At 49.9% G+C, this 8910-nt stretch overlaps 1 protein-coding gene across 1 annotated transcript in view; it reads right to left on the minus strand.

The window, feature by feature from the left end:
• Nucleotides 1–8910, minus strand: part of LOC112117196 (mitochondrial import inner membrane translocase subunit TIM16) — a 176483-nt gene that overhangs the window by 160003 nt on the left and 7570 nt on the right. The gene's annotated exons all lie outside the window — the stretch shown is intronic.

Here is an 8910-nt window from a genome sequence, read left to right on the forward strand (position 1 = left end):
CACAGCTCACTCCCTATCTCCCCTCCACCCCTGCCCCCACAAGCCCAGAGTTACAGACAAGTCATTCCAGGGCTGGCTCCCAAGGAATCCTGTCCAGTGGTTATTTGCCACTCCCAGACCCTTCCCCTCTTGCTCAGATCGGGGAGCGCCCGCCTGGCAATCCAGCCCTGCTCTGGGCCTGCCTGCACTAAGTTACCCCAGAGGCTGTCAGTCCTCGAATCCTGCCCTGATGGCTCATGCAGAACAGCCCCTATCCAGGGCTCTAGGAGCAGAAACACAATCACATCATCCGGCCAGGAATGAGCATCTCCTCCTCCCTCCACACCCCCATGGTAGAGGAGTCTACCAGCGCACCCTGATGGGCCCCAGCCCAGGCGCTATCTGACAAGGGGGTGCATAGACATGTCTGAGTTCACAGCCAAGGATGCCTCACTGAGAACTCCCTGCTACCGGCCAGGGGACAGCAAACTTCAGCTGACCACACCAGTCCTGGCATCACAAGAGTTGCTCCCCAGCAGTCAGGGCCCGCTGAAGACTTGCAGCTTTGTATGGGCAAATCTAAAACCTGATGTGTCACCTGGTAAGTGACTGCACCTGGGCTCTGGGATCTGCACTGCCAAGGGCTCTGCCTACACTGCAAACAAGAGGTGTGACCTTAGCTCAGGTTAGCTTACCTGGCTTACAACAGCAGCAAGGACACAGTCCCGTGGCTTTTAACTGGGTTAGGAGCTGGAGTTAAAACCTGTAAGGGAGCCTGAGGTGGAATTCAAGCATTAAGAACACACCTTTTATTTGCAGCACGGACATACCCTATGAAACACGCTCTGCACTAGCTGCACTTCCTGGCTGGCCTGAAAGCACGGCCCACAGCAGGAATCTAACTTCAGTACGGCCCAGGACTGGGTCACTGGGACAAGGTCTTTTTGACGTGCGTGTCCGTGCTCAATCATCGCTCCTAGCTGGAACAGTCTGAAGAAGCTGGGAGCCAAAGCAGCTTCCCTGGTGCTGACCCTCATTACCAGGCAATGGGCAAAGTCCCGCAAACAAGAGAGTCATGCTCTCTCCATTGCTTCCTCTAGTCTAGAAAGACTCAGTCTTCTTGGGACTGAGCACTCGCCTCTGAGCCCCAAGCCCGGCTGAATCACTGCAGCACAGGGCAGCATCTGCACCCACGCTCCGAACAATCCCCTTCGCCCCACAGCCTTCACACACCCCTGTGCGTAGCAACCCCAAGAAGCACCTCAGTCCACACCCAGCCTCCTCAAAGGCCAGCTTCAGGGCCCAGACTCTTTTGGTCCTTGCCCTGATTTTCAAGCACATGCCCGAGAAAATTTTAGCAGAAATTGTGAAGAGTTTTCACCATCTACAACAGCACCATGAAAGACTCAGCTTTCTCTGGGGCAGGAGGCCTATGCAGAGACAAGCATGGAGACGTTTAGTGCGACCAGCAAGAAGTTACACAGTGAGCATTTAGCAGGGACACCGACGGGTGAGAAGTGGGCAGCACCATTCTGACCATATTCCTCTTTAATCCCCAGGTCAACACCAGGACGTAGCCCCTTTCCGAGAGCTGCAGATTAACAGCTAATACTGTGCAAGAAACGGGGCCTAGAGTAGCTCCATGCGTAGCACCACTTTGTTTTCGAGCACTAGCCATTGGAGACAGCTGCCACCCACTAACCCCGGGCAGAACCGAACAGGGACAGAGAGGGACAATGGGAACCGGAAAGCCCTGCTGTAAGTCTGTTCTCATGAACTACCAGGGCTACGAATCACCTGTCGAACACCATTGAAAAGATGTGATCTCGAATGGCATGCAGCCTTGATTTGTAGCCCTGGCAGGTCAACTTTCACTGGACCCTTGGACTAGCAGTGCTTTCGTGGCACTGGTCCAAGACCTAATATAGCCAGTCTGGAACTATGGCTAAATGTAATTTCTAGTCCTTGAACTCCCAAACTCTTAACAGTTCAAGGCAGCTCGATCAATTCAGACTAAGGTATTGGTTTAAAACCCTTTGGAGCTTTGTGCTCAGCAACAAAATATTGTTGTGTTGATTTTGCACTGATGTCGGTAGATTGCTTCTGTTCAGCACACTTCCTGTCTGAGACAGGTCGGAGGAAAGGGACTTAATTGAGATCATCCTAAAACACTTAGTTATTTTTGTTGCTGGACACTTTAACTTGGTAGAACACTTCCACGTCCTGTTTCAGCTGGAAATTAATGCTCCGGATGAGGCAAACACACATGCTTTTAAGTAGCCATCAGGATGAGAAGCTGAAAACTACCAATATTCTAAGGGTTAAGTCCAACTCTAGAGTAGAGGTTACTAACAGTTTATGACTGCCTATGCAAAGGATTTCTACCCACTCAGCGGCTACTGGCAGCTTCATAACTTGGCTTGTGCATGCCCAGAGTTACTGAGACAATATCCTTGGCATGCTACAAGGTTTGTTTTTCTCTCTGATTGATCCACAATTGCCATCACTTTAGACCTCTGCAGCCCCCGCCCATTTTACAGACAATTTGTTAACACAGCCCTGCAATCTATGAGTTCGACAAAATATAAGCAGCAAATATATGTGGCAGAACTTGGAACAGAGCCCAGAATTCTGACTCCCAGTCACCCGCGCTAATGACTGTTCCTACAGTTGCTGGAGCTACTAGGGAAACAAGAGAACAATGCACAGAAATCAATGTCAACTTTTTACTTTGCAAATCCCTAAACTTGAGTGGCAAAGATGGTAACTGCCACTGACCACTAAAAGGCCTGGTGCTCATGCGACACTAGGATCTGGAGAAGGGTCACAGTCAAAAGCCATCTTAAAATATTTCTAGTCATATTAGATTTTATCAATCCCTTTTCATTCAAACCGAGAGGTTTTGGTTTGGGCCCTAGTTACATTACTGCAGTTAGAGCTAGCGCTGTCAGCGGAGCACTAGATTAGGAGGCTGCTGGCTAGCAGGGGAAGGGGAACAGATACTGAGGGAAGGAAGGAATTTAACACATAAAGGCACTTGCCAGATCTGCATCATGCTGTCCTAGGGACAGGCTGGCCATTTTAGTCATCTGCACTTAAAAGGCTAGCTACATTTAAATGCTAATCCTCACCTTTGAGTGACAAGATGAAGAAATGCTCCTACCTGGGATCTGATCCCGTTTTGGCTAAGAGGGACAAAGGTTATGACTTGGGAATATTATTCTCAACATGAAAAATATTGTTGGAGCTGGAAAAGGGAGTGAACAGTGAGGTAGCAATATTTGCAGGATGACAATGATTTAGATTAGCCAGGACTAGAGGAGATTGTGAAGAATTTCAGAGACACCGAAGTGAATAAGTACACAATAGTTATAACATTCAAAAACCAGTTGGAGAACACTTCAATCTCCCTGGTCACTCGATTACAGACCTAAAAGTCGCAATATTACAACAACAAAAACTTCAAAAACAGACTCCAACGAGAGACTGCTGAATTTGAATTAATTTGCAAATTGGACACCATTAAATTAGGCTTGAATAAAGACTGGGAGTGGATGGGTCATTACACAAAGTAAAACTATTTCCCCATGTTTATTTTTCCCCCCTACGGGTCCTCACACCTTCTTGTCAACTGCTGGAAATGGGCCATTTTGATTACCACTAGAAAAAGTTTTTTTTTCCTCTCCTGCTGGTAATAGCTCACCTTAACTGATCACTCTCGTTATAGTGTGTATGGTAACACTCATTGTTGCATGTTCTCTCTGTGTATCTATCTATCTATCTACCTACTGTATTTTCCACTGTATGCATCCGATGCAGTGGGTTTTAGCCCACGAAAGCTTATGCTCAAATAGATTTGTTAGTCTCTAAGGTGCCACAAGTACTCCTGTTCTTTTTACAATAGCAGAAGAAACCCATTGTTAACATGCTTCACTGCATTCTAAACTAATTGTAACCACCCCGCAGTCTGTACCTGACACTTTGATAGAGACATCATAGATAAATATAGACAGACAAAAGTGCCCATCCCTCTTAATGTCAAGGGAAAAGTTGGATTTATGTTGGAAATCAAAGGAAGCCCTTACAGTTTGCGATGAGTCCAATTCCCTATAGACAGGTGGCATGTCTCCTAGCCACCTCCCCAGATGGAACCAATTGCCTTCTTACCGGCAGTCTCAGCAGAGATGTCAAGGTCTAAATGGGCCATGGAGACCAATCGACACCCTCCCTGCCCTCTAGATGGTCTCTATAAAAGGCAGTGCAAGAAGCTGCCCTGGCTCTACCTATTTGGTGGAGAAAAAGCCTTGGCCTCCTGGGTTAAGCTGGCACCTTTCAGCAGGAAAACAAGAGGTGGCTTTGAGGTTTGTTTAGGCAGAGGAGATAGCGGAGTGGAGTAAGCATCAGATCTAGATTTCCCAGAAGCATGTTCAAATCCTGCAGAGGCCTGCACAAATTGCGTGGAATCCAGCACAGCCATCTGTTGTGTCTTGTGAATGAGACCATAAATAACTGCCCCACCTTACACGAAAGGGATCCCTCACTTAAAAAAGTCACTTGGGCCTACAGTGTATTTAGCCTGCTACTGTTAAAAGGAACACATGAAGTTACTGTAGCAGTTTAGAGAAGAGGTTCCCACCTCCTCTATTTTTTCTGTGTCTAGTCAGTTTCCTTATTTCCCCTCTACAGCCAGTTTCACCTCCTGAGGGCATGTCACACAGCAAAATCATAACAAATAGGAAAGCATTTGCAAAGCCACAAAAACTGCCATGAGGATTCAGGCCGGTGAAGGCCCTGGAACGACTTTTAGCTCATTTTGGAAAAGGACTAAAACAGATTACATTGACAGTGTCTTGAAAAATATATTTATTTCTCAGCATTTCTCCTATGAGTAGTGGTTCACCCTGGCCTCCTTGTCCAAACTTTCTAGCCTCCTAACTGGTATTCAGCTTGCTGCCTGCAAGTTCACCACTGACCTTTACCCCAGAGGTGTCTGCATTTCAGTAATGTGGCACAGAGTTCGCTAAATTTGGGGGGATGGAAGGTGAAGCAAGTGGGCCCTATTCAGTGTTGCCCTGGGATGCTTAGCTCCAGCTTGCCCGGCACAAAGCAGACCATAGCAGAGGCATAACCCCCCATCCACACAGCCTGCACTGAGGGCTGCCCTGACCCCTGCAGCTACCAGATAGGGGGTGTATACACCCTCCTCTCTGCCCCAGCCAGCACTAGGACAGAGATGAACCTGGCTCATTGTTTTCTCTGATGAGTAGTTTGCTGAGGTGCAGCCTCCCATTCTGACCTTGGATAGGAAGCTCTAGTAGCACAAACTCTACTGATGGGGAATTAAATCAGCACAGCTCATACTGTGACTCAGGGAGCTCTTGGGACCAACTGGCCCAGGGCACAGGGTGCATAAAGGTTGCAGGGAGTCTGGTCTCTCTGTAATAGTTTGCCAAAGGCTGTCATGTGAGGTCTTTGAATATTAGGTGCCCATTGTGCAGTATACATGTACAGTCTGGGCCAAATGCTAACCAAGTGACCGCAAAGTCTCCAGGGGAGATCCTAGACAGGAAAACACAAGCAGCTGCGGCTATCCAATTGGCAAATGAAGCCAATGGATTTTTGGACTATAACTGTACAGTAATCCTGCATCTTTCCACTGTGGAGGCGAGAAGACACCATGACTTGTCCCACAAACAGAAGATCCCAGCCACGCCTGGCTGTAAAACGCTGGAAGGATTTTGCTCTCTCTAACACAACAATGCCTTGGGAGTTAAGTTTAGGCTCTAGTATGCGAGTTACGATTTTATTTTATATGTAAACCCTTGGTTACCAATCTTTCTGCTTGCTGTTACTTGAATCTCTGTCTTTGTTAAGTAAACTTATACCTGCTCCCTAAGTGCCGTGTGGTAAGAGGAGCGGTGTTTGATGGTATCGCTCAAAGCTGGGCTGTACCGCTCCTTTGAGAACAGAGCACCTGAGAACTCAGGCTAGGTCTACACTACAGTGGGGGGTCGACCTAAGATACGCAACTTCAGCTACGTGAATAGCGTAGCTGAAGTGGCGTATTTTAGGTCGACTTACCTGGCTGTGAGGACGGCGGCAAGTCGACCGCTGCCGCGCCGCCGTCGACTCCGCTACCGCCTCTTGCTGCGGTGGATTTCCGGAGTCGACGGTAGAGCCATCAGGGATCGATTTTATCGCGTCTTCACTAGACGCGGTAAGTCGATCCCCGATAGACCGATTGCTACCCGCCGGATCGGCGGGTAGTGAAGACGTGCCCTCAGCGTACAGTGAACCAGGGCGGGAGAACTCCAGGGAGACATTTGGAGGGCGTGGGGGATGGCAGTGCTTGTGTTGCCAGAGCCGGATAGCGTTGGGAAGCTGACCCTGGCAGGCATAGACAAGACTTCCTCACACCCATGGTAGTGAGGTGCTTCCCAAACCTGTGTAGTGTAACATCTCACAGGAGGTTTAAGCAGACACTATTCAATAGCAGGGAGTCACTGAGGCTACCCCAGAAGGCCTTCACGCGGCGGTTGTGGAATCCTAGGCCAGGCTAGTCCATGTCACTTCTCTTAGAGCAGGGATCTCAAACTCAAATCACCACGAGGGCCACATGAGGACTAGTACATTGGCCCGAGGGCCGCATAACTGAAACCTTTTCATACAACGATACAAAAGTATAGTCAAAAATGAAAAAAATGAAGGTAATATAGTATGTCAGGGGTAGGCAACCTGCGACACGCGAGCTGATTTTCAGTGGCACTCACATTGCATGGGGGGCTCTGCATTTTAATTAAATTTTAAATGAAGCTTCTTAAACAATTTAAAAACCTTATTTACTTTAAATACAACAATAGTTTAGTTATATATTATAGACTTATAGAAAGAGACCTTCTAAAACCATTAAAATGCATTACTGGCACACGAAACCTTAAATCAGAGTGAATAAATGAAGACTCGGCACACCACTTCTGAAAGGTTGCCGACCCCTATAGTATGCTATTAAAAGTCAATGTACTAACTTTTTTAAAACTATAATGCAAAGAGGGGTTTTAATAAAATATAAAAACCTGTAACTATTCCTTATGTGGTCAGTAACACTGAGGATGATCTACACTAACAGTCTATCAACACGGCTGTAATGGCAGGAACTTTTTAAAGTAACTATTCATACAAAATAGGTTGCCATTTTTAACCAACATTCTTCCCAACTACTCACAGCAAAGAATCATACATGCTGAACTTCAGACTTCAGACTGCTCGTCTAGTCCATGAGGCCCCGCCCCTTCCCCGCCTCTTCCCACCCCTTCCCCGTCCTCTGCATGTACCTAGCACTTGCTCATCTGTAGATCCTGAGTGGCATACAAAGGTAAAGGCACTCAATAGCTCAGATGGCAGAACTAAAGGATCTGAAACCGTTTTCTGAGAGATACTGTGACCAATTAAAGAGCACATGGGTCGAGGAGATTAGACGTGTCTATCTGTCCCCCTACTGCCCATCCTAGGGCTCTGGCCTTTTGGTCAGGAAGGCTTAACTAGCAGTGGGTGGCATTTCCAGTAGGACCTATTTTACTGTGCAGCCTGAGTATCATTTCCCCAGACAATGTCTCACTGCTGCATGCTGGCAGACATCTGCACCTTGTCAGTACAGGGTGTACCATGGCGGCGCCAGTGGTGCCATGGCGCCAGGCCCACAATCAGAAGGGGCCCTGGCCAGCCCGATCCCCTGGCAGACTCACCTGGTCAGGAAAGCTGCCCCTGCCCCGCCCCGTCTCTTCCCCAAAGCCCTCGCCCCTGCTCCACCCCACTTCCCCCTTCCCACCCCTGCTCCGCCCCAGCCCTGACTCTTCACGCCCCTGCTCCGCCCCGCCCCCACTCCAGCCCTTCCCCTGAGGACTGCAGCAGGGTCAGGCCTGCACTCACCAGCGGCAGGAAGCGGAGCGACCCAGACCCAGCCCACTCCACGCTGCCGGTGAGTGCTGGGGGGTGATTCCCCCCTGCCCCCCAGTCCCAGGGCTGGGAGCCAGGGGAGTAGTGCGGAGTGGGCTGGAGCCGGTCACTCCACTTCTTGCCACCCCGTGAGTGTGGGGTCGGGCCCACCCAGCAATCCCCGGGCAGCAGAAAGTGGAGCAACCCATTCCCAGCCCGCTCCGCCGGCTCGTGCTGGGGGGCGGTTTCCCCCCTGCCCTCCAAGCCTGGAGAGGAGATGGAGCAGTGGAGAAGGGGCATGGGATGGGGAAGAGAAGGGGATGAGGGAAGCGGGGGGGCTAAGGGAAAGAGGCAGTGGGGAAGGAAGTGGGTGGGATGGGGAAGAGAAGGGGATAGGGGAAGCAGGGGCCCAGCATGCGGATCCCCTTGACAGCAGCCTATTAAGCAGGCCCATCAAACCCTCACCCTGACAAGCCCCCCTTCCCCTGCGTCTGTACCACCCAGATGAGCCACCCCAGACATCCTCCCCACTGAGCCCCAACCACCTACACCTGGAACCCCACCCAAATGAACCCCCCACCCCGCTGAACTCCAACCACTTTCACGTGGTGCCCCCTGCAGACTCCCATTGCCCCTGCACCTGGAACCTCCCTGTAAATCCAGATCCCCCACTGAGCTGCCTGCATCCAGACTGCCCCACACATAACCCTCTTGTCCCCATCTGGATCCCTCCACACTAAGTCCCTCCTGCTGCCAGGCTGAGCCTCCTTGCCCACACCTGGTGTGCTTGGCACAAAAGGGGCAGGGCCCCAGGGTGTTTCTGTGGCAGGCATGGCCCTTGTGCTGTGTCAGGGTCAGATTCAGCCTATCTGCCAAGTCCCTGTCCCAAGGGGTGGGGGAGGCTGCAGGACATTCTCCCACCTCAGTGGCCTGTGCTCCCCACTGCCATGATGGAGTTGCCACATTTATTTATTGTAAAAAAAAAAAAAAAAAAAAAAA

This window comes from Terrapene carolina, unplaced genomic scaffold (genome assembly GCF_002925995.2).
Source record: "Terrapene carolina triunguis isolate 2854851 unplaced genomic scaffold, T_m_triunguis-2.0 Scaffold695, whole genome shotgun sequence".
NCBI classification, from domain to species: Eukaryota; Metazoa; Chordata; order Testudines; family Emydidae; genus Terrapene; species Terrapene triunguis.